Source organism: Lucilia cuprina, chromosome 5, assembly GCF_022045245.1.
Source record: "Lucilia cuprina isolate Lc7/37 chromosome 5, ASM2204524v1, whole genome shotgun sequence".
NCBI lineage: Eukaryota > Metazoa > Arthropoda > Insecta > Diptera > Calliphoridae > Lucilia > Lucilia cuprina.
In genome coordinates, this window is record NC_060953.1 from 19,541,609 (window position 1) to 19,567,799 (window position 26,191).

General features: G+C 27.2%; 1 protein-coding gene across 27 annotated transcripts in view; it reads right to left on the minus strand.

The window, feature by feature from the left end:
• The window catches only part of LOC111683232 (myosin-G heavy chain), a 122,860-nt gene extending 96,904 nt beyond the window's left edge, over positions 1-25,956 (minus strand). For 16 of the 27 annotated variants that reach the window (XM_046951445.1, XM_046951444.1, XM_046951438.1 and 13 more), the window contains exons 1-2: positions 25,166-25,956; positions 7,865-8,277 (exon numbers count right to left, since the gene is read on the minus strand). The gene's annotated coding sequence lies outside the window, so the exon portion shown is untranslated. Of the gene's footprint in view, positions 1-7,864; positions 8,278-24,995 lie in introns of all 27 variants that reach the window. The other 11 variants (XM_046951429.1, XM_046951427.1, XM_046951430.1 and 8 more) reach the window with 11 other exon arrangements.
• Positions 25,957-26,191: the final 235 nt, after the last annotated feature.

The following is a 26,191-nucleotide window of genomic DNA, read 5'->3' on the forward strand; positions in this document are numbered from 1 at the left end:
TTTTCTGAAATAAAATAATAAACTAAAAATGAATTTTGATATCTGCTCCAATGTGAAATATTTTGTTCATTGTTTTTACACACACGAATAATTAAAACAAGAAAATAATGAAAATATATGACCTGTATAATTGGATGATAAATGACACAAATTTACCGAATCAGTGCATCGATAGCAATGGATTTATGGTTAAATTATTTGGGTAACACAATACTGTAACTACACTTCTATACTTCATAATATTTTTGTGTATCTTTTAGATCTGTATGTATTTTGTTTTTCGTTTTTATTGGAGAATTCAAATAATTTTAATTAGCAACAATATTAAACAACACAATAAATGATAAATTGATTAATAAATTTATAATTCTTGGAAATTTTATAAATTTGACAAAATGTTATCTCAAATTAAATTTAAAGTTACTTTGTATTTAAATTGTTAAGTAAAATTAATAATTAAGTGTATGGCTTATACATAATATAATACGTATATATTGTGAACATAGTATATCCCTACAAGATGAATAAAAACTATTTTTTAACAGTATTTAATTGATATTTATTTAGTTTTACCTTGAAAAAAATTATCTTGAAGCATGAGATAAATTTTCTGTTAAAGTATAAAATTCTTAAAAAAATTATAAACTTTTACTTGACAACCAATTATTTTAAACTACAATATGTATGTATGTTTGTACATATGTACATAATATTAATTTATAAGTTGGTATATGGATTTAATTTCTTTATAAGTTTTAAGGTCATCAGTAGATGAAGTAAGTATTAAAATAGTTGCAGCAGTTAATAGTGGCATGTTTAAATGATTTCATACTCGTTTTTTTTTTTGTTAAATAATATACAATTTTAACATATAATTAAAAAATACATGACTCACAAATATACTTAAAACACTGCAGTATAAATATTATAAACATCCATATATATTTAGACTTTCTTACCATCTCATGTCAAACAACTCTGTTGTTTTTTTAATCTTATGTGCATAATATTTTTTACGCCCAATTAATGAGACTGCAACTAATTTGTATTATTCAAGGTCTATAGAAATGACTTTTGGGAGTTATTTCTTTTTTGCTTAATTTTTTTTGACTTTATGAATTATATTAAACAAAATAAAACAAATACTGTTTATTCTTTTCAATGAATGAAGGAAAATAATAAATTTTCATAAAAAATTTGATAATCGTTATTTTAAACCATATAAATAATGTATCTTTATGGGCTATTTCATATCAAATGACCTAGCTCAAAAAATCGATTTTGACAAAATTGCACCCAGCTTAGTACTATATTTATAATACATTTTTAAATAAAAAGAAGTAATAGTTCTTTATTAAGCTGTGCCGAATCTTATATACCCTTCACCATTATGTTTAAAAAAACAGTCAGTACGAATTTTATTACAAAAAAACAAAAAATACCAATTGCAAAACGGTAAGGTACCAATTGCAAAACGGTACGGTAGGATTCTCGCCTAATGCGGGCTCTACATACATAATTTCATGTTTCTAAGTTCAATATTATAGAAAATTCAAAAAGTACCTTTTGTATAACGAAAAAGTACCAAAAAGTCCCTTTTACTAGGTTCTTACATAGTCAAGGCCCTACATGCTAAATTTCATTTTTCTAGGTTCAATATTGGAGAAAATTTAAAAAGTACCTTTTGTAGAATGAAAAATTACCAAAAAAGTTCCTTTTTATGGCTTCTAACTTAAGCCAGGCTCTACATACATAATTTCATGTTTCTAGCCAATAACAACACACTAGTGCTGCTCTCGCTCTGCTACTCTTGCTCTGCTGCTCTCGTTCTGCCTTGGTTTTATAAACAAGAGTACAAGAACAAAATTTACCGTATGATTATGTACTTTGTTTTTTGCAATTTCTTTCTGAGCATGAATAAAAATCTCAATTTTTGATAAATTTTCAGAGATGGTCGCAAAATTTTTCTCATATCCTCGGTATTTATGGACCGATTAGACTGATTTTAAATAGAATTCTATTCGATTGCGTTTCCAATAGAATTATTGAAAGTTCCGATCTGGCAGATATCTGGGGTTTTCTGAAAACTGAATTCAATATACACACAGACAGATAAACGGACAGACGGACAAGGCCCTACATTGACTCCGCTATATATAAAGTTCCAGAATATATTTATATATGTACTTTATAGGGTCGGAAAATTATATTATAGAAATTACAAACGGAATGACAAACTTGTATATACCCTTCTTACGAAGGGTATATACTGCAAATTTGATCATATACTTGTTTTCTTTTTTAAGAAAAAAGTTATGAGTTAAAATGCTTATAAACCTTGTTTCACCTCTTTTAAACTAAACTTTAAACTAATAACTTTAATATGGGTTAAAGACAAGCACTTACCACACTCTCTCACAAACAAAGATTTGGAGTAGTATTTACACCCTTACTTACAGGAAAAATTGTTGAGTAAGTTGTTTTGTTATCAGATTAAAAGAAAGTTATAACCAGAGTAACCTATATTCTCTATTGATGCAGTTTGTTTGGTATTGAAAGTGGGCAATGCCGGCCGATGTTTTCACCAAGCTCCTTAACAATGCAGTCAATGCAGACATAACTGTTTTAAAATTACTAATATACCGACGAAATTCGACGTAAATAAATTTCGTATGATACAAAATATTTCTGCCTAATTCTATGAGGATCGGATCATAATTGAACCTACTTTCCATAAAAGGTACCCTTCTTAACAATTACTTCAACGTCCTTTACTTGCTAAAAAATTCTAATATATCGATAAAATTCGATATAAATAAATTTCTTACGAGCTAAAATCTTTCTACCAAATTTTAGGATTGTTCCAAAATCGACCCTACCCCCATATAAGGATCCCTTCAGAAAATTACTTTATTGTTCATTACTCGCTTAAAAATATGTATTTCTTCGGATTTAATGTTTATACATTCTCTTATAAACCTTACCTATGCTATAGAAAAGCTATGTCGGTTTAAAATACTTCTATTTAATTATAGGTGATTTTTTCAAACACGTTATGTAAGTTTTTTTAATGTAGTAGTACAGATTGTATTATAACTAGTACTATATTTCATTTCATTCTTATGAGTTATCCGTAAAATATTTCAAAGTTTCTCATGTATAATTGTTTTGTATGTGGTCGTCGCACTTCGGATTTTTGAAATTTTTAAAACAAATAGTAGCTTAGGAAGACACTGTCATCCGTTTAGTCGTCTAGTAGTTTGGAAGAGAGTCAGTGCAGCCGAATAAGAAACTAATTTCCACTAACGTCTGTTCGTAGGATAAGCACATGTTAAAATAGCTGGACACTTGAGCTAGTTGGCTAAGAGTAGGTTAAATAGCATATCGGGACTTTTCCACCGAACTGCTGCGTTTAAATAAGTAAGTTTAAAATCAGTGACAATACAAAAAGATTTTTAGCCTTCTGTTTAAATTATGTTTAATAGCGTGTAAAGGACAATAATATCTTAGTCATAATTTCTTAAAAAAATCTTTAAGAATTGACGTCAATAGAATGAAAACCATATTGTTAAATAATGTTTAAACTCAGAAAGTGTTATTATCAGTTATTTTAAAGTGTTTAGTGCATTGTTCACACTTAATTATTATTTTTAATATAAGTTTTTTCTAGTGTTAATTTATTCCTTTTGTAAAACAAAAAGTACAAAGAAAAGAAGTCATCTCATACATAATTATAATAATGTGTGTATTTGTACAAAAGTTTTTCTTTTATTCCGTCTTTAGTTATATTTTTACTCATTTTATTTGCATAAAAATATAATTTGTTTTGCGTCTGAATTTAATCGCGCAGTAAAAAATTCATTATGAATGCGTTTTTTTAAAAAAACAAACTTTATTTATGAGATCATAATGTAAAAACAAATTAAAAAAATGTATATAAAACTTAAAATACAACAGCTTTAACAACACAATTTACTCTTCTTAGTTTTTGTTAATGAGTGAGTAAAAGGAAACTGATGAAAATTTATTGAAAAACACACACAGAAAGTTGTTTAGAAAGTTTCAAGATGTTGTGTTTAGAATGCAACTAGGAGTATGGGGATTTTTTATGCCTCATGTAAATAAATTTCTAAATAAAAATGTATTTTATTTTAATTTCGTCTTTTATAATTATTTCTTAAGTAGAGTTAAAGCTAGTTTTCGCAAGTTTTAATAAGAAACTAAAATCAGAATTTGCACAATTAAGTAAAGCTGCTATAAGAATTGTTTGTATAACAAGGCTTAACAAATCACATAATTATATTTAATAGTTGAGTATGTAAGTATTTTATCGTAAACAATTTTATACAATAGTGTTTGAAATGATTCATTTTATTTTAAAACATAAAGAAAAAATATTACAAGGTTAAAATAATTCTTTAATAAGCAAATATTCGTATACTAGGCTTCTTGTATTAAAGTCGAGGATCATGGACACAATGTGACGCCCATGAACATTTTTAGCACAAAGCAGTTTATTATATTTTCAAAAATAGAAAGATGAAAACTAATAATAAACTAATGAATGATATTTTTCAAAAATAACTAACAAAATGAAATCCTGCGATTTCCAATAAATTTTAAAAAAATCCAGAAAAGTGCTTTTATGATATTTGTGTACATTGTCCACACGAGTTTTTAAAATAACATATTATATATTAATATTTTCACTATAATAGGACTTGGTTTCCTAGATAATTATTACACAAGCCAACAGTAATATAGTGCCAAAAAACGCTCAAATAAGAAATACTAAAGTAGAAATTAACACATGTTCGGGATATTCTAATAAAATTATTATACCCTACACCACTTTAGTGGGGAGGGTACATTGGGTTTGTGCTGATGTTTGTAACATACAAAAATATTCGTCCTATACCCACCTTAAAGTATACCAATCGGCTTAGAATAATTTTCTGAGTCAATTAAGCTATATGCGTCCGTCCGTCTGGCTGGCTGTCCATGTAAACCTTGTGCGCAGGGTACAGGCCGCAATTTTCAAGATAATTGGATGAAATTTGGCACACACGCTTTTTTTGGTCCAAGGACGAAGCCTATTGAATGGTTAAAATCGGTCCATTATTTCGACTAGCCCCCATACAACCGTAACGGCAGTTTCAAAACTCCAGTTTCAAACTTTTTATAATTTTGTTAAACAAATTTTTAATTTTTAAGTAAATTTCCATGTTACTTGTGGACAATAAGGAAGGAATTAAAATAGTAAAGAAATTAGGTCGATATCTCCCACAGATTAGAAAAAAACTATTTTTTGTATTATTTTTGAAAATTAGTATAAATAGCTTAGGTACTGCTATATAGTTTATAAAAATTCTTTTCAGAATATAAAATTCCAAATACTTAATAGGAAACACAAATTTTCAGTGTTTTTCTATACGTAAAATTTTGTACAAATATATTTAGGTTCATAATGAGCTATCCTGCTCACATATATTAAAGTATAACAGCTAAAGTCAACAAATTTTTATGGACAATTTTTGACAGTTATCTGCTAATTTTTGAAAGAAATTGGTAGACTGTAGGCCGTTATAGTCCTAAAACTTTGTCGCCGTCACTTTAATTAATCCCATATTAATTCGTCAAGATTTCCTGGATTACCTGTGACATGTATGCAAACATTTTGTTATTAAATTTATGGTCTCCCACATAATATGTTACAGCAGTTAGAGTTATAAAACTTTGTCGGAAATTAGTGCAAAATGAGGATTGTAATCCAAAAATTAAATTATTATTATTTGTTAATGTTATCAATAATATTAATTAAGAGAAAGTTTTTAAATGTACATTACAAATACTTTCAATATACATATTTATGTATATATGGTGCTATAATTATGAGCAAATATTTCGCAGTAAACAATTTTGGTAGTTAGTAGTTATTTCATACATTACTTGGTAATAAGTGGTCGTTATCAATAACATTAATATTTTTAATAGGATTTGAAGCCAATTCTCTATAGGGTATTTCTAATTAGGAATTAGTCAATGGTTCCAATCCTAGTAAATATTAAAAGTTTTTAAAGAAATATTGATTTTTACAATTGTGAAAAAAAAATCAGATAGCATGTTAATGGAGTATTGAGTAAGAGTTTATAATTATAAACATAGACATTTTGAGACATTATTCAGGTAGAACATTTGTAAAAGTCATCGAACCAATTTTAAAATATAAATTTTGTCTACTTATTCTATAATTATCTACATGTATTTTGACCAAAATGTATGCATGATGAAGAAATATTGGTTCATTATTTCATAGTGTTTTTGTTGTAATAAACATTAAGAAATATTGTTTAAACTATGTCTAAGGAGTGAGATCGAAAAATTCTTAACACACATTTTTCATTACATTTTTCAACCAAAGTATTATTTGTTTTTTTTTTTGATCAAGTTACCTTTTAAAAACATGTCAGTTATTATGTGTAATGTCAATTATATTAATTTTTTTGTTAATCTGATTAAAATGAGTGACCAGAAAAAAGTGCGTACTGAAATTATTAAATATTTTCAACTAAACCCAACTTGGTCTTACAAAAAGTTGGCCAAGCATACAAAGGTCTGCCGTCAAACTGTTTCCAATGTTATTAAACAGTACCGGGGTAAGAGGAATGGTCCACATGATGTTTCTAAAGCCAAAAAAATAGAACGCATTTTCAAAAGAGCTCCCAACACATCCGGTAGGAAAGCAGCTCGGTTAGCTCAGTGCTCGGACTATTTGGTACGAAAAGTTAAAGCTAATGCAGGTTTAAAAACATACAAGGCTCAAAAAGTTCCTGACAGGAACGCTGCTAAAAATTTAGAGGCCAAAAACAGAGCACGGAAATTGAAGTAAAGTTTTATAAAAAAAAATATTCTTCTTAAAGCTAATGCAGGTTTAAAAACATACAAGGCTCAAAAAGTTCCTGACAGGAACGCTGCTAAAAATTTAGAGGCCAAAAACAGAGCACGGAAATTGAAGTAAAGTTTTATAAAAAAAAATATTCTTGCTGCATAATGGATGACGAAACGTATGTTCTGGCAGATTTTTCGCAACTTCCAGGTCAAAAGTTTTATGTTGCTGATGCTCGAGGGAATGTTGAAGAAAAGTTTAGGACCCAAAAGCAGACAAAATTTCCCAGAAAGTTCTTGGTATGGCAAGCAATATGCAGTTGTGGCAAAAGAAGCCAATCATTTGTTACAACGGGCTTTATAAATACCGAAATTTACATCAAGGAATGTTTACAAAAAAGGCTGCTTCCATTCATAAGACTTTATAATGTGTCCACTTATTTTTGGCCTGACTTGGCATCCTGTCACTATGGTAAACAAGCCCTTGAGTGGTACAAGAACAATTATGTGGTATTTGTACCAAGAGAGGCAAATCCTCCAAACTGCCCGGAGCTAAGGCCAGTGGAGAGATATTGGGCTCTTGTTAAAAGAGAATTGAAGAGTACAAAAAAGGTGTCCAAAAGTGTGGTAGATTTTAAACGGAGATGGACTACATGTTCGAGCAAAGTGACAGAAAGCACTATAAAAACGTTAATGGAAGGGTTTCCGAAAAGGGTTCAAAATTTCATCACTAGTGATTAAAACTATAAAAATATTATTTTTGTAAATTGTAATAATAATTAGAATCAAATAAAAAAAATAAAGCTGTAAGTTTAGTGGTTTCTTTTTTATAAACATATATGTATGTTAAGAATTTTTCGATCTCACTCCTTATCATACAATGTTTATTTTTTCATATTTTAATTTGGCTATAATTTTATTTCTCTCACTGTATAGAGAGTTAAATAAAAATGTTATAAAAATATGTAGTGCTACTTACCTAATTAACAATGTTCTCCAGTTAACACATGCATAAAAAAATGTTGTATAGTATTGTAGTGGTTGTTGTTGTCGTCGTCGTAATATTATTTGCACAATTGCTGCAATTGAGTTGTTACAAAAGACCCTTAAAGCAATTGTTTGTCCAAATTGCCTAAGGTTTCTTAAATGTTCATAACAAACATACGCAGGCTCATATGTATACAACAGACATTCACATACATACATATGTATAAACACGTACACTTATGTACGTACAATTTTACAAATACTTGTACACTTTCGTACGTTTCTTTACAATGGCAATTTTGCAAGTAAATAACTACAATTTAAAGTAGATAAATGCACACAAGAGCATTTGTTGCATAAAGCACCACGAACCAGTTAAAAATACGCTGCAACAATTTTTTTATACTAAACAAAGAAACAAAACAAAAAAAAAAAAAGAAATATTTCCTTTTCTAAATGTAAAGATGTATGTAAGTCTAGGTGAAAAATAATAGATGATGGTAATGATGATATTTTAGATGATGATGATGTTCTAGCTGCATGTTGTGAATTTATGATATATATGAATTCACGTGATGATGAATTAAGACGAGTTTATTTCTCGTTTTGTTTTAAATGTCGCTTTCGTCGTTGTGTTAAAGTCGCTTTTTGTATTTAAGTGTGCTTGTATTACGATTTGAAACAGTTTTCACTTTTAAAATTATTTCGTTTGAGTTCACAAAAGGCCATCCATAGATAATTCTAGTTATAAAATCTCCCTGTACTAAATATATAAAAGTTAGGACGAAACACGAAAATATCCGCAACAATGTTATGATTTCCACAACAACATGCAACAATCATAGTGTATAATAATTTCTTTCCTAGAGACTTTGTAGATGGTTTCTGTTTATAGATACAATTAATTGTTTAGATTCTTTGAGTTCTAAGATGACTCAAGTTAATGCTACCAAGGCCAACTAAACGTACAAATGTCACAGAAACAAGAAAGCCAGCCAGTATAAGGTAAGAACTACACAAAAGAAATTATCCACAAAAAGATGTAAAATTAACAAAATGAAAAACAAAAACTAAACATAAAATATCAAACAAATAAATTACGTACATACTTGTAATTTGTTTCTCTTAATTTAAAAGAAAAGAAAATCTTTAGTGCTATTTTGTTTTCCGGTTCTTCTGAGGCGGCATAAATTAAGACACACTTATGAATGTAATTATTTATGTTTGAAAAAGTGTGTGGGGAAATAATTACACAGTTATACTTGTATATACGTACAAACGACAAACGAAATGAGTTTTTTTAAGCTTTAATTGCGCTCTTATTTTTATTAATTTGCTATTTAAATTTAAATATTGTTTTTCTGATTTTTCTATTGAAATTATCATTTATAATTTCTTTTTAAAAATGGAAAGGGATGTAAAGAAATACTGTTGAACAATTGTTTGAATGATAAGTGTATTTGTGTCAAGGCAATTTCATTTTAAACTTATCTATTAAACAAAATTTGTAGTAGTCGAGCACTCAGGGAATGACCACTACTTTGGTAGTACATTGCAATATAATAAGTGAAATAAGTAATAGAAAGAAGAATAGTGAGAATGGGAGCAATATTTAAAGATGTCTGATTTAAACATTGCATTAATTTTTTGCAAAAATTAAATTCTAAAAAAGTTGGTATGTGAAAATCTGAAACAATTTCCCTAATACTCCATTATATTATTGATAAAACAATGAATCAATAATGTGGGATACCTTAATTAATTAAAATAAATTATAATCTATAGATTGCTACATGTCAATAACATTTGAAACTAATTAATAATAACAGGAAATAATTGATAGGTGTTAAATCACCCAACTTTGGAGACCGATAGGAATTGAGTATCAATGGCATGCATAACTTCAAAGAAAATAAATAAATATTATGGTCTGGTCCTTCATTGGTCCTTTCATTGTAAACAAGTAAGAAACTTATAACACTTATAACATCATTCGCCAATTTAGGTAATAGAATGGGATCTATTTTTTTTTTATTTAAGTAAATTTATTGATGAAAAACAAATTTTCTGCAATAGGCTTTATATTGGGATTAAAGTGGTGTAGCGTTAATAATATAATTACAGAGGTTTAAATTAATAAAAGTAAGCTATCCATTTTTCTATCTCCTTTCTATTCTATTCCTTTTCCAAAGAAGGTAAACCTTGTTACTTAAATGCATTAATTATCTGAGTGCCACTTCTATTTAAAAAAATGTGTTCGAAGTTGTTATTATTTAATACAGGACACATAATTATGTTTTAGTAAATCATACTTAATTTTATAATTGCCATCAATAAATGTTTACAGTAATTAAAATAATTCTCAAATCAATTATAATATATTATTACAAAGACAATAAAAAAGTAGGAAAATAAAGTTGGGCATGACCGACCGCATGATTTCCTACACAATTCATTATATTAAAAATTGAAGTAAGTAAGGGTAGTAGTAAATTTGGGCCTGTACTTATAAATTTTGTTCGAGGAATTTTCGTCTACTTCAAAGTTATTTAAGTAGAATTTAATCGTATAATTAGGTTTATAACTAAATTTTGATCTAGATAGGGTCAAATAAGCCAATCAATCAAGTCAATTAATTGAGTATTCAGGTTCAATTTCCAGCTATATATCTAACTATAACATCACATATGTAAATGTAACCAGTTATGTTTTGGACACATTACAAAAATAAGCTAAGTGTTTTCCAATATTATTCTCCTGTAGAACAGGTAAGTGAAGTTTTTACTGGTTAGTAAAAACTTCACTTACTTCTGACATACTAATTAATAAAATTTTTTAATTAGGATTTTTTTTCTTTTTTTTTTTTAATTTTCTTATATGTATATACAATATGTATTTTAATTCAAATGGCTTTTGTTTATTAATATTAACTAAACAATACAATTTATTTGTACATTAATGTACTAATTTTAGAATTTCACATACATGTGTACATATTGCTGAAACTGGGACAAAATTAAAAACCATATCATATGCATATGTTTACATCTAACGAATATTTAACGAAAATTACGTTATTACTTTACAGCATACATAATTATCTGTGCCAACACTTTTGATTACTGTAAGATATAAAAAATATTTATCAAAAAAAATTGGTTCCTACGACAAATACATATTTGATAGATGTTGTAATGGATTTGTAACTCTTATAAAAAATGTTCGTTTATATAATATTAGAATACCATGGATGCTTCGCTATTCTAACCAAAAAGAATAAGTATATAGTAACATGATTACTTTTATAAAAAATATTTATTTAAAGGTTTTTTAATGTTTCTGTTATAACTTAAGATAGTACTGAAAAGTTCTCTCTTTAGGCAACTTATTAAATATATTTAATAATCATATGTTTTGGATTCACATTTGATATTTAAAGGACGAAAAAGTACCAAACTTGAAATAAATTCTTCAGTTGTGGAAAGTACTAATAATGCTTAAATCAAAATTCCACAGATAAAACTGCAAAAATACAAAATAGCATTTATTTGTCTAAGAAAAAATTATGTTTTAAGAAAAACACTGCATTCTCCCTTTTACTCCTAAAAAAACGACCTAATTAAAAAAGTCCTTTTTTACAGATTAATTCCGGTTTAATTTGCAGGTTAATTTCGGGCTTAATTCCATGTTTCTATGTTCAATATTAAAAAATTTCAAAAAGTATCTTTTGATAAACGAAAAAGTACCAAAAAGTTCCCGTTTATGGGTATTCACATAATTCCGACCCTACATACTTAATTTTATATTTTTAGGTTTAGTATTAAGAAAATTCAAAAAATTATTTTTGAAAAACAAAAAAAGTGCAAAAAAACTCACTTTTTGTGGTTCTCAACTAATTCCGACTCCACCCAGCAAAATATTTACTCACTCGGTAAGAAGACAAGTAATATTGGAGAAAAGTGCAAGTAGTTACTTTTTGGGTGAATAACTATTTACTTTTGTTTGACGATGACCGGTAAGTAGACAAGTAATATTGGAGAAAAGTGTAAGTAGTTACTTTTTGGGTGAAAAACTACTTATTTTTGTTTGACGATGACCAAAAAATAACACTTGCTCAATACCGCATTAAAAAGTTATTTTATTATTCTCTTTGGAACGTTTTCCACACAAATGTAAATATCATTATTTCTAGAAAAAAACTTCCAAAATCGACTACGGTTAGAAACACTATCTAATTCCCTATTAGATATACACTATAGACAATTGACTATAAATTATATTCAAAAAAATTAATTTATTTTATTGATAACGACAACTCATTACTAAGTAATATATGAAATAACTACATTACCTACAAAACTCGTTACCAAAAATTTAAAATATTTTACTGGATACATACTTAATTTTATGTTTCTAGGTTCAATATTATAAGAAAATTCAAAAAGTACATTTTAGAAAACATAAAAGTACCAAAAATGCCCCTTTTATGGGATATCCCTTTATCCGGGCTCTACATTCTTAATTTTAGTGTTTATAGGTTAAATTTTATATAAAATAGTAAAACTTCCTTTTGTAAAATGAAAAAAGTTCCAAGAAGTCCCCTTTATGTGTTATCGCTTAATCCTGGCTATACATACCTAATTTCATGTCTCTGTGTTTTATGTTATATAAAAATTAAAAGGCACCTTTCGAAAAATGAAAAAGTACCCTTTTATGGGTTCTAACTTAAGTCAGACTCCACATATTTAATTTCATGTTTCTAGCCAATATTTTTATTAGTTGAAAAGTTATAAAGGGCCAAAAAAGTACATATTTCGAAAAAGTACCAGACACCCATCTTCTCTTTGTAAGAGTAGAACATTTATTGTGAAACTCAAACGATTCAAATCTGCATTCATTTGTTCCAGAAAAATAGTGCTTTCAAAAAGTACCAAACAATTTACTTGAATTTGGTCCTTAGGTAGGCCTTAGTACTCGAATTCCAAAATAATAATAATATACCAACAGCGTATTTTATGTGAGTAAATAAACTACTTTTTCATATATTATAAAAATTGGTCCAATGAGTTTGAATAAAATTAAATTTCCCGTTGGTACTTTTTTCCCCAGTGAAATAGCAAACATTTTATTACAATAAATATTACAGAGTTAGTCCGTAATTTTATAGGAATAATTCAATAAACCGAAAAAGTTTTCTTAATGTGCAAAAAAAAGTACCATAAATACAGTTTTCTCCCTTTTACACCCAAAAAGAACTGAATTTTAAAAAAGTACGAAATTGGTGTCTCAAAATTTTGATAGATGTATACAAAATATTTAGAAAAACTTGATTATGTTAATTAGTTCGAAAGTTATAAAGTACCAAAATAGGTACCAAAATTACATTTGTTACACATTTTTAGCCCTAAAAGGTCTCTGCTCTGCTCATTTTAAGAGTAGATACAGGTGCATTTAAAATTTTTCTTGTATCACTAATATTGTGTGAGATAATTAAGAAAACCTGTTTTACCCGTTTTTCCCCCTTTTTACCTTTAAATGTGCAAATTTACAAAAATCCCTCCTTAGTGAATCTACATAACCAAAAACACACCTACCGTCAAAATTTCATGATTCTAGGTTCAGCCGTTTGGGCTATGCGATGATGAATCAGTCAGTCAGTAACGCTACTCTTTTATATATATAGATAAATTGTTCCAATCAGTTAGAAAGATTTCTGGAAAGGTTAAAAATTCAACTAAATGGCATGAAATACATAATCATAATAATAGGGTCAGTGACTTTATGAACATTATGTTTATACCTAAACCTATGGTACCCTATACATAACTTATAAAAATTAAATTAGAGCAGATCATATAGATTAAATTGTATAATGAACTTTTACGATTTCATGAAAACTCAAGGACAAAAATGTCTGAAATTTAATAGACATCTAAGCACTTTAAATGTCAACCGCCAAAAATGCCTCTTCTAAAGTGATTTTATTTAGAATTAATAGAATAATGCAATAATTAGTTGAAGCAAAAAAATGTCCATATTAATTGGATTATTAAATATTTGACATGTATTGCGTTGTAAACATCAATAATACTTTGTGAAAGTACTTCAAACTACAAACAAAAAATAAAATAATAACTACTACAACAGCTACAACAGTTTTCAATCATAATTAATTCATACAAATTGTTAAACCAATATTTAAATATTTATAAAAAATATACGTTATTGTCGTACTAAGTAAATGTATAAAAAACATCCATGAAAATAGAAATAACCTTTGTGTGGGTGTATTTTTATACAAATCGATTGCAGCAGTTTTGCATATGAATTTATTTAAATATTTATATACATACATGTATGTACGAGTGTACATTTTATAGATACATATGTATGTATACGTATATTTAAATATGTATGTATGTATTTCATATGTCTATGCAAAATTATAAACGATAGCAGTACTAAGTAGTAGATATATATTTATATCTAAATGCAAAATGACATGTTGTGTGCTAATGATGTCAAATATTGCCACCAACTTATAAATTCCCCGAACGTATTAAAATATTTTATGATTTGCCAAACCATCTATTTTGCCACATACACGCATACTACAAAAGTACATGATAATACAGATAGACAGACAGAATGACATACATATACATGTAGATATACATTTGTACTTATTTAAGTAAATATGTATGTATTTTTGCGTTCATATTAAGCAAATATCCAGTATACAGTAGCATTTATATTTCACAGATTTAAATATTATCAAAGCATTTAAATTATCTTTATATTAGTTAATTTGTGGGTATGAAATTTTTTTCTTGTTATTTTCAAAAAATTGTTTTCCCCCTCGCATTAAGGATTTTATTCATAACAATTTATAAGATATTCAAAATTATAATACAAAATTTGTTCAATAAACCTTTTATAAATTTTAATGAAAAAGGCAGTAAATGTTTATTTTACAATATTTCTTTAAAATTTTGTAAAATAATTTTTTAAGTTTTAAAATTGGAAATCTTTAAATGAAATTTATCGATTAATAGTTTTATTTTGAAGAATCATTTTCTGAGTCGATTTAGCTATGTCCGCCTGTCCGTCCGTCCGTCCGTATATCTGTCTGTGTGTCCATGCAAACCTTGTACGCACGCTACAGATCGCAGTTTTCAAGATAATTTGATGTAAATATAAGTAAATATGGGCCTATCCTTATAAATTTTTGGAGAGGAATTCTCGTCTACCTTAAAGTTATTTATGTAGATTTTAATCATTTTATTAGAAGTTTGTATGGGGTCTAGGGTCAAATGAGGCCCGATCACTATAAAAATTGTAGTGTCATTTATCGTTCTATAAAACTAAGTTTTGCAGATTTTTGTTGACATAGTAGAACATTTAACGCAATTATGAGCCCAAAAGCCCGTTTCGGGGGGTACGGTTGTATGGGGGCTAGGCGAAATAATAGACAGATTTCAACCATTTTCAATAGCGTTCGTCCTTGAACCAAGAAAAGAGTATGTGCAAATTTCATAAAATTATCTCGACTCAGAAAGTGATTCTGTATTGATTGGTATTATTTAAGGTGGGTGGTATAACAAGTTTGGTATACTCTAAAAATTTCATCAAGTTCTCTTTTTATATGGACAGACTTAGAAATAGATACTTCACTGATACTTTATGGAACAATATTTTAGACGTTACAATTAGCAGCACAAACTCAAAATACCTTCAGCACTTGTGTGATTTTAAAAATTATATACAATTATGTAAAATTGTATTTCATAGAACCTAATATTTTGTTGTTAAATCGAAATTTGTTGATATTTTTTTAAAAAAAATCTAAATATGTAAATATCAAATTTGTTGTAAAAGTATAATATACAGAGAAAACAAAACAATTTGTTTTTGAAAAATTTTAAAATATGCAGAAAAGTTGCAAATATGCAAAATATATGCAACTTAAAGTAAAATATGAAATTTTGTAGCAAATTATTTGATTCGAAAAGAAAACTAGTTAAAGGTTATTAGAAGTTACTGCCTAAAAAACTGGGATTTGCATAGAAGTCCTTGTCCTGTTTATAGGTATTAAGAAAATATCAATTATATATAATTAGTTTATTGTCGCTATAATAACTTTATTATCAATATTGTTAAATTTTGTAAAACATTGTACACAGAAAGAATTATCGGTAGTTTATTTTTAATTAACATGTTTTTCTCTTTCTTTAATTTTTATTTAAACAAATCTTTAGTTGTCTTAATTATCTCGTTGTCGTACAATTTTGTACAATTTTAATTAAATTTTTAATTGATTGTGCTTGGAATATTTATAATTCTTTAATAGTCAATAAAATTGAAATAGTCAATAAAATTGAAATTTTATTTTTCAGACTGTATAAATCAAAAACACTCTTAATAAGTAACAAAATTAATTTTTAATATGATAACTAAATATTTGAAAATCTGCTCATTGAACTTGAACAATTTTTTTAGTCAATAATTTTGTTAAAATATAAATATTAATTGTTAACATTTTTTTGTTCAACTGTTTGTTGAAAATAATTGTTAACGGTTAACACTTTTAATTCACCAACAATGAATTAAAAAAATCATTGTTTGTGAATTTTCAATTAAAAAAGTTAATTGTCGAACTTCGTAATTAACCAATTGCCAAAGATTTGTCATTGTTTTTTCTGTGATATAATGTATGCACCTTAAGATTTGATAAGACTGTCAGAAAAAAATTGCACTATTCGTATTTGTCGTTTTTAAATAAATTCATTCGCTACGGTATATGTTTTTATAAAAAAATAAGTGCTCTTTCTCATGTTTTGGAAGTCAAAAATTTCTCTCTCTCTCTCTTAAAAATATCACACTTATTTAAAACATACATAAGTAGATATGTTTTGCTTTTTACTGTAATAATTTTTATAAGTATGAGAATATGTTGTCAAGTACGAGTGTGTATTTTATGCAAAAGCATGTCTATGTTTTTTTTTTTTTTTTAAATTTGTTGTAAGTTGTTAGCCAAATAAAACTGTGGCAATGGTGCCCTGTCTAAAGCATTTCATTCACTATTTTTCCTTCTCTTGCCTTTTAGTCTATTTTTTTATTATTCTTGACCATTTATTACTCTCCTAATGGTGTCGCTGAAATTTTTATTTTATTTTATTTTTGAATTTGTTTTTATTATTCGTATATTTAAGTTTATTTTAGTGTGTCTTCGGTGTGTACTTTTTCGGTTGTCTTCATTATTTTTATCAATTGTGTGCAAGTTTTTTTGTTATTGTTTCTTTTTATTTTTTTTAGAAAAAGTTTACCCTTAACATTGAAGGCAAACACTTCAATAAACATTATTTAGCACAACAAATTTATAAAAAAAAGAAAAAATCAACAAAATGTAATATTTAATGTTAGAAATGCGTAGACATGACACAATCCGTGTGTGTATAAAGGGGCAGTTGTGTTACTATCCTGTAAATAATATACATATAATGCTGTCCTATTAGCAACAGTAAATGGAAAACAAAAATCAATAAATCAGTGTAATTAACTGTTTTGTAAGTGGCCCGTGCGTGTATTTTAAAGAATTTGATGTTGTAGACCTTCACACCCCCTAGATGTATTCCTTTAATTTTTGAGACAAGTTCACAAAATTACGTACATGTTGATGTTGTTTGGATATTAAATATTTTCAATTTGATAGTAAAAATCAGATTTAAACTAACACAAATCTAAAATTTATTGAAAAACTAGTACAATGTTTGCTTTAAAAAGCTAAGTTTGTTTTCGAAATAGTATTAATTGCGTCCCGATTCACATTCATTCCAATTCATTTATTAAAAAATTATTTATAACAAATTTTACAAAAAATAAATTGCTTTTGAATGTTGCACACCTTGGAAATTATTTTTTCAAATGAATCGGAATGTATTCTCCGAAATCTCATAAAATTAAGCGATCTTTGGACATCGCTTCCATTTCTTTCATAGTATTTTCTTTTTTCGAAAGTTCCATACAAAGTCTTAAGGGGACTTTGTATGGGACCTAGGGTTAAATGAGGACCGATTTTAATTAAATTTGGCAAGGTCTTTAAGACTTGTATATAACTTAGGGTCAAAGAAAGCGTGTGTGCCAAAGTAGCAATACCGATAACTCTAAAATATCGATACCGAAATAAGTTAAAATACCGATAACGCTAAAACATCGACACCGTTATCCTATGTGAAAAATATAATATAATAAAATTTAGAATATACTATAGTCAAGAAAATATATAACCAGAGTCAGATACAAAGTATGGTAAACATATTTCTTTGGGTCATAGCCCCAAAGAAATAATACTTCAGAAAATTTATTTAAAGCTCATTGCCGGTCTAAAAATCCACTGACCCAATTCTACATTGAAGGCCATATTCCAAAAATCACCTTGAAGTTTTTTAGATTAATTTTCAAAGCCATAATTTCAAAAGTGGTCCTATATATTCTTCATATTCGAATATAATTGTTTTAAAATCGTCGCTAAAACATCATATAAAATATAAAATAGCGAAAATACCGATAACGCTAAAATATCGTTACCAAATTAAGCCAAAATACCGATAACCCCGACATACCAATACCGAAATAAGTCAAAATATCGACACCGCTACTTCATCACCGTTTCGAAACGGTTGCCAACATTGGTCACTCATGGTATATGCTACAAAGTACAACTTTCCGTGTCAATTTCAAAATGAGCTGCATTATTAATATACAAAACACAAAGTATTTTTTAAAAGAACTCCAAAACTCTATACCATTAATAGCTATTTTCTGGAACTTTTTGCTGATGCATTTTCAAGGAATAATAGTGCCAAAAACATTTTTAGAAACGAACGTGAAATTTTAAAGAAAATATTGCTCCCATATTCTTAATATCTTGTTATTTTTTCTCAAAATGATACTCTGCAGGAAATGAAGCGATAATTGTCTTAATATCACTAGTACTATTACTAGAACAACAGACACAAGTACAAATTGGGTTAGAGTTTATATGGAAAAATACTAGTACTAGGAGTAGTTGAATGGCCCCAATTGTAGACTTATTTTCTTTGACATGTGTTGAAAAAATATTTTTTTTTTTAAATTATTAAAATATAATTTTGAAACATTTTTCATAAAAAACAATACTTTCAAACACATCCCTTTAAATGAGAGAATAAATAGTACAAGCAAATTTAGGTCCGGTTGCAAGCAAATCCCTATGTAAGTACGTCTATTTAATTTAAAAACTGTAATAAGTTTAATGTTTGTTTTATCCTACGGCAAATGTTTTTTATAACGAAATGGAGATATGTACCTGAATGGAATTTTCGGTCACAATAAAATCAATGATATCAACGTTGATGATACGGATAGAACCAGAATTTCTTCAAACTGTCATATTAAATTGTTAGGTATTTACAACATTTTTTATAGTATTTTTTTTTTGATATCCTTACAAATAAAACAAATAAAATTTTCACTAAATACTAGTTACATACTCGTTTGGTACTAGTTCCATTTCCTGCAGGGTATACATGAATATGTATTGAAACATCTGATACAAAAATTATTTTTACAGACAGATCACCTATCGGTTAAATGATAATCATATATTGAGATTGTGTCCCTGAAAGTATCAAATAAGACTCTGGAGTAAAATGTACCATTGTACCAATTAAATATTTTTTTTCGATTGTAAAGTATAAATTATTTTCAGAGTTTTAAATATATTAAAAGTGTTGCAAAAAAATTTTAAATATTAAGTTTAATTGCGAAGAAAATTTAAAGTTTTGTGAGTTCGTTTAGTTTTCACAAGTTTGTTTTATTCTCTCAGAACTAAAGTGTGCCTATGTATGTTGCCTGAAATACATATATAAAGTTATTGTAATTCTTTTGTATGTGAGAAAATATTTTTCTATATTTTTATCGACTTATTTAGGTAATTTTTGTAACCAAGAGGGCTAACCACTTACTTTTAAATTATATTGTCGTGTTAAATTAATGAGTTACACCAATCATAATCTTGGTGCATCCAAACTATAAAGTTCTAGGTATACTTCGAATGTTTTCAATGTTTTTGGATTTTTACGTATTTAATTATTTTTAAATAGTGTACTGAGATCAGAATTTACAATCGCTGGTTGGGAACTGAGGCCTGTTCTACTGTTCAATACCTTTAAACGCATCGATTGAAATATATCCCTACATTAAAAAAAAGGTTTTATGTTAGCAATAATTCAAAATTTTTGGTTAATTGAATAAAAGAAACTGAATGTTAAATAAAAAGTTTTTATTAATCCATTAATTGATGGAAACTATTTATCTATTAAATGACAATATAAAAAACATAACTTTTGCAGGTCTTTATCAAGTTTTTGAAAGTTTATATTTTTAAGTTTATAACAGGGTATGTTTAAGTCCATAACATGATTCCAATATATTAATTTATTTTTTGGTATTAAAAACATCAGTCCAATTATGCAAATTTTAGACTCCCTATTATCATATTTTGAAATATAAACAAGCTATTAAGTAAGTACACAGAAAAAACTGAAAATAAGTTCAAATTATCAAAATAATTGCATCAAGCAAGTTAAGAAGATTTTTAATCATCATCAATCAAATTATTAATCTATTAGTCACAATGTTAAAGGAATACTCGACCAATACCTTCAACCAATTAAAAAATAATTAATCAATTAAAATTAAATCAAAAATTAAACGAGAGATAATTAAGACAAATAAAAATTTGTTTAAATAAAACTTAAAGACAGAGAAAAACATGTTAATTGAAAATTAACTACCGATAACTTTTCCTGTGTATGTATATTGTAATATACTTTATATTATTAAATATTAATCACACGTTCATCAGGTAAATACAAGAAATACATATTACAATTATACATAAGTAATTTATTAATTGAATTTAATTTTTGTCTATCAACACGAATACATTTTTTTAATTGTAACTCTAACTACACAATAAATTATTTAATTTTTAAATAAAACAAGTAATAATCTCAAAAAATACGCAACTAGTTTTTATTATAAATTACATATTTTAAAGTAAATGTTTTGTGTTTTTAGACAATCCTTAATTTAATACGTTCTAGACATTTTATGTCATTTCATTCGTTCTAGACAGTTATGACTAAATTTTTATGGAAATTTAATTGATTTTCTCCCTCTCTCTCTCTCTTTTGGCAGAAATAAACTCTCCAAGGAATGACTTTAATATTGTAATTTTGCAGCCAAATTAAACAATTTCTTTCAAAGAATTGTTAAAAAATGAAAAAATAGCACAATTTCATTCATATTTATTCAAAAGTGTGTTAATTTCTTTTTTGCTTTTTTTTATTTCTTTCATTCTTTTGGTCAAAATCCCAAAACAATAATAAAAATAACTCATACGCTACTGATTCTTACAACTGTTGCCAACAAATAACAAACAACGAAAAAAATTTAAATACATACATTCATATATATATCGTCAGAAAACCACCGAAAATGCAAAATTTTTGTACCTTGCTTGCCATAAAGTGGCCGTAAAGTATAGAATTCAACATGCATGACCGGCCGTCTGTCTATTAGAGCATTCATACATAGAGTTCTCTTTGTGATATCTACTCATGTGTGAGTGTGCTAATTTTTGACAATAAATGTACGTTTGTATGAATGGATGTTTGAGAGTAGTTGTAGAAAAGGTTCCCTGTCTGGCAAATGAATACAAAAATATGCAAATATTGTGTGCACAAAAACATTATTATAATACAGACGTAATTTCGTAAAAAAATGTACGAAATATTAGTACTTTTGATTGGTATCTCTTTATAGTTCAGCCACAATTATTTTCAATCGTGTGGGTCCAAGTTTTTTTTTTTGGTCTATTATAGCTACTAATGAAAGAGGTGGGAGCGGTATATTGATTTAATCATTGAATTTTAAATGTATTGACATAAATATATCGTTAAGTCGACATTGCTATGTCCTTGTGTCAATTAAAAAACATTTTCCAGTAATACATGTTTCTTGATAAAGGGTGGTTAAAGGCTTATTATTGTGAAGTATGTATGTATTTATAAAAACTCTTCAAATTTTACCCAGCAAAAACTTGCAATTGTAACCACTTAAGTAATAATATACTTTTTAATGGCCACTGATTACACTGAAGTAGTCTAGTAATGTCTTATTAATAATGTGTTACATTAATACTTTGTTATTTATTAGTCAACTTCTCCGTGAATATATACACAGAAAAAATTATCGGTAGTTTATTTTCAATTAACATGTTTTAATTTTCTTTATTTTTTATTTAAACAAATTTTTATTTGTCTTAATTATCTCGTTTTTTGAAACTGTTTGAAACTAAAGTGTAAAATTTTGATTAAATTTTTAATTAATTCAAGTAATTTTTTAATTGATTGAAAAAAATGTTCTGGCCTTCTTTTCTATTTTAGATTTATTTTTAATATTTTTTTGAATTTTTGTGCTAGCAATATTTATAATTCTTAAATAGTCCATAAAATTTTAGGCATATAATAGTGAAGTTTCTTTACAATTTATGAAACACTTTATATGTTAAATTGTGTCAATAAAGTGAAAATTTTTGAAAATGCTGAACGCATTGTTAAAGGTCTAGTATTCCTTTAACGTTGTGTGTAATCGATTAATAATTTGACTGTTTTAATCACCTTCTTAATTAATTTATAAAAAATTCTCTATCAAACAGTTTAATTTCTTTGATTAAAAAATTAATGAAATTTTTATACAATTAATGAATTAATCAATTTTTAATCTTGTCTCAATTATTGATTAATTCGTTATTTGGAAAAAAATATATATTTTTACTTTTTTACAAATTTGGTAATTGATATTATGATTTTGGTTATGGGTGCAAAACTTGCTTGATGCAATTATTTTAATAATTAAAACTCATTTTCAGTTTTTTCTGTGTAGATGCCGCATTCGATTTTTCACACGATTCACTATTTTCTGTACTTAACATATCTGTGTTAAAATAATGACATGAAATGCTGTGTTTCCATGCTAATGGAACACTTAGCTGGATAGTTTTTTTAAGAATTATAGTCACTGAATAAATAAAAAGGTGTTTGAGTCCTAAGGATATTAGGATATGACGCGTAAAGGGCCCTTCAGACGATCACACCTTACGTACGACAACTAAAATGAAAAAGTAAAATGAAATTCCATCCGTATAACAAAAAAGAAAATAAAAGTTGTATGATTTATATTTTGTGTGTTTACACGATTGGTATAAAACAATAAAAAAAGTCAGATGGAAACAGCAGTTTCACTCTTTTTATATGTGTTTACATAAAAATACATCCCTGATCTAATGCGACCTGCTTGTTTTTTCAAATTTTCCATCTGTATTCTCTCTCAATGTGTGATGGTTTCATTACATATTGCATTTACACGATCCCATCCGTACTCTTCTACACAAAATTTTAACAGATCATATTACTTGTGTGATCGTGTAAAGCCGGCTTAAATATTTAATAAAGTTTGAATATTTGACCGAAATTAAGAACACATTTCCTTAATTCTTTTAAGAGAGTAATCTGATTAGGGATGGAACATTTAGTACGATTGTACTATAAATTATCAATAAATAAAATGAATTTCATTTCCTTCAATACTAATATAATTATGAATAGATTATTTTCGATCATTGTCCCAAATAAAATGGTTTTTAAGTTATAGAATGTAATAAAAAAATAAAGAAAATAATTCTTTAGCTTCTAAACAGTTTGAATGGGATCCAAGGCGTAATGAAGATGTTCTTGAGTTTAGGTTTTGACTTTGGATCTTATGAGCCGCCAGGTTAGAGGTTTTAGGTCAATTTTACAGTTAGATAGACTTCTTCATTGACTGTATAAAGCTATGAAGACATTTTGTTATACAGAATAAGTCAATTGTCAAAAAATATAAAATTCCGAAATATGTAATATTTTAGTTACTAGTTATCGGAACTATATACAAAATAATCTAAACTATGTTACCATTGCCTGATATCGACTTAGCGAAATTTTTATAAAATCGACAACAACGTACTTGTTGTCGATGTTGCTCAGTACTCTTTTAACTTTTTATTTTCGATAATACTATAAAAACTTGACACTATGATTTGAAAAAAATATTTCCAGAAAATAAACATTTATACCAATTTTTTTGACTCTTTTGATGTTTTCGACGTACCTTTCAGGTATGAATTGTACCAAAACAAAAGGTACAATACTGACAACTATTCCACAACTGATTCGCCAATAAAGAGAAATAAAGAAAACAAGAACAACAATCGCACACAATCGCTAAGCAAATTTTTAGTTAGTTTCTTTGTTGTAGTAGTCGTTGCTGTGATGTTTGTGACATGTAAATATACAAAAGGCATGTTGTAGTTCAACTATGCAGAACTGTGCATTGGCATGTCTAGGGTTATTTTTATTTGTAAGAATCATATTGTATACATATACATATATGTATATGTACGTATACTTATATACATATATTTACTCACACATTTATAGAGATTTTAGCACGAGTATTGCGTGTAATTCGTAATTTTTAGTAAATATGGGTCGCGACTAGGAAACCTTGATACCGCTTATTCCTTTCCTTTATATTCAATGTTTATACAAAAGAAAAGGCAACAACAAAAAAACTATAACAAATCTAATATACAAACATCTATACACTTACAGCAATGAGCTGCATATCTGTACATACAAACTCAAATATATAGAACTTTATATTATAACTTTAATACCAACAACTAAATGGAGTCAATATGAGTCTGTCTGTGTGTGTACAATAGACATTCGTGTGAATGTAAAAGGACTCGTGGCTTAAACGAAAGGGAACTACAACAACAATAAACAAAAGCAGGAAAGCGAACTAAAAAAATTTGAAAAACGTGTCATAGTTCGTTTTAAATGGTTTGGAGTGGCCACAAATATGGTTGGTGACGGCGACATCAGCCACAAGAACAACTTCAACAGCAACAACAACGGCGACAATAAAACGAAACAATCTTAAATGGTGTTAGTTTAGTGAAAGTGGTAAATTACTCGTATAGTTTTTATTTTAGTGAATCATAATTACAGAAAAAGAAATCCTTTATTTTGGTATTTTTCTTTTTTTTATATTTCTGCTTTTGGCTGGTCTCTTGTTTGATTGTTTTGTTGGTTCTAGTAAATTATTTACTCATACACATATACAATCTTACACTTACACTCACATTTAGGTACTTTTAGATGTTGTAGGGAACTCCTAAAATTGAAATTACTATATTATAGATCAATTTGTTTGTTGTTAGAGAATTCGTTATTATTTTTAATTAAAGCCTTGGCACAAATTCTTTAAATCAAAAAATGTATTTTTAGCACTTTACAATTGTAAAATTCTCATTTAATTTTTAAAATGTACAAAGAAAACCCCACAAATTACACTTGCATATATACATTTACATTTAATTTCTTAATTTCAATTTTTCTTTTTACTTTTTTATTAAACTAAAATATTTTGTCAATAATTAGCTCACGAAGAGTTTTCCCTTTTTATTGTTTTTTTCTTGTCGTAGAATCTTCTTTCTTTATAGAAAGGGAGTTCGTTCTTTTCACACTTTACATAACCGCCCGAAGCTCATCATCTACTTCGATTAACTTTATTTTTATTTTTTCTTATTTTAAAATTTCATTAACACTCGTTTTAATTATTATTTTTCGTAATTTTTTTTTAAATTCGTTTTAATATTTTTCACTCCTTGTGAAATTCATTACTTTTTTAGGTTTAATTATGAATTTATTTAAATTTTCTGTGATTTATTTTTGAAAATTTACTGCATCTATTATAGAAATCAGTTGAATTTTTTCATTTCAAATAATATATGCTATGCCACCAAAGAACATACAATGATAATATTTCTATTATTTTTTTCTGATTTTGATTTTTTTCTTGTTGTTTTTCTTCTTTTTCACAATTTGTTGGTTTTCCGTTTTTAAGTGTTGTTGAATTGCAAACCCGTCCCGAACTGAAACGAAAAATGACCAAGTTTTCTTTTCATACAGTGCAGCACGCATTTTTTGGTACTTTTTTGCTGCAAATTGCTTAAGCTTTTTCGGTATGTTACCGAAAAATTCCCTGCGTTAAGCTTTTTTCGTGTTTTTAAAGCTTAAAGCTTTTTGGGATATTCAATGAATTGTTTTGTTTTGGGATTTTCGTATCTTAACATGTGCCTACTCTGCCGCATTGTATTAAAGACTAA